The following is a 1,487-nucleotide window of genomic DNA, read 5'->3' on the forward strand; positions in this document are numbered from 1 at the left end:
CCAGCTGCCACTTCAGAAGAGTAGGGAGCCAAAGCAATGTACTACACATGCCCCCTGCATACACCACCACTTAAAGTGGTGGGCAGACCACTTAAACCATCTCTCTAGTCTGACCTGTGGACACATCCCTACCTTCATCCCAAATAAGGAACCAACTCAGCCCCTCTCAGGGAGCAAGCTAACAAGGAACCTGTCACTTGTTCTTGAACCCCTCCTCCTGCAGCAGGGGCCCCAGTAAAGTCTTGCCTGAATGTCGTGCTAGCCTTTGATTAATTTCTACTGATTAAGGAGGCAAAGAACGCTGATCAGTAACATTTGGTACAGGTGTCAGTATGGATGTTCATAAGCTAGTCAGTCTGTGCTCAAAGTAGCTATAATAACATGATTTTAAAGTCAAGCACACACACCCATAGGCACACACAGACACACTTTCTCATAGACACATACACACACACACTCTTTTTTTTCCCCAACCAGTTCCAAACTTACTGCATGACGCTTCTACAAGCTTCCCAGGTAGCTCAGCGGTGAAGAATCCACCTACCAAGCAGTAGACCCATCCCTGGATTGGAAAGATCCCCTGAAGAAGGAAATGGCAACCCACTCCAGGATACTTGCCTGAGAAATCCCATGGACAGAGGAGCCTGCAGACTACAATCCAAGGATCACAGGAGTCAGACATGACTGAACGACTAAACAACAATGGCAACAGCATCCCAATTGCTTTTCCATGGTCCGGGAGGGGGCGTGCTGTCATGGCTGTATCAACTGCTCCCTAAGAAAGGGCAGTGAGAAGGGACTCCCCAGATGCCAGGATAGAAGATGAGGTTGTCTTTGGCAAGGTGGGAAACCAAACTCAGATCTCTGCCTTTTCCTCCTGTGATTCAGGAGGCTCTGGTATTTATACCATATTTTTCAGAATAGTGAGGAAAAGGTACCCTATTATGTTCAGTTCAGTCGCTCAGTCATGTCCGACTCTTTGCGACCCTGTGGACTACAGCACGCCAGGCTTCCCTGTCCATCACCAACTCCCAGAGCTTGCTCAAACTCATGTCTGTCGAGTTGGTAATGCCATCCAACCATCTCATCCTCTGTCATCCCCTTCTCCTCCTGCCTTCAGTCTTTCCCAGCATCAGGGTCTTTTCAAATGAGTCTGTTCTTTGCATCAGGTGGCCAAAGTGTTGGGAGTTTCAGCTTCAGCATCAGTTCTTCCAATGAAAATTCAGAACTGATTTCCTTTAGGATGGACTGGTTGGATCTCCTTGCAGTCCAAGGGACTCTCAAGAGTCTTCTCCAACACCACAGTTCAAAAGCATCAATTCGTTGGTGCTCGGCTTTCTTTATAGTCCAACTCTCACATCCATACATGACTACTGGAAAAACCATAGCTTTGACTAGACAGACCTTTGCTGGCAAAGTAATGTCTCTGCTTTTTAACATGCTGTCTACTTTTATTAGCCCTATTATGTTGTTGCTAGTCACTCAGT

The sequence above is a fragment of the Dama dama genome, chromosome 1 (assembly GCF_033118175.1).
Source record: "Dama dama isolate Ldn47 chromosome 1, ASM3311817v1, whole genome shotgun sequence".
In the NCBI taxonomy this organism is placed as follows: Eukaryota; Metazoa; Chordata; class Mammalia; order Artiodactyla; family Cervidae; genus Dama; species Dama dama.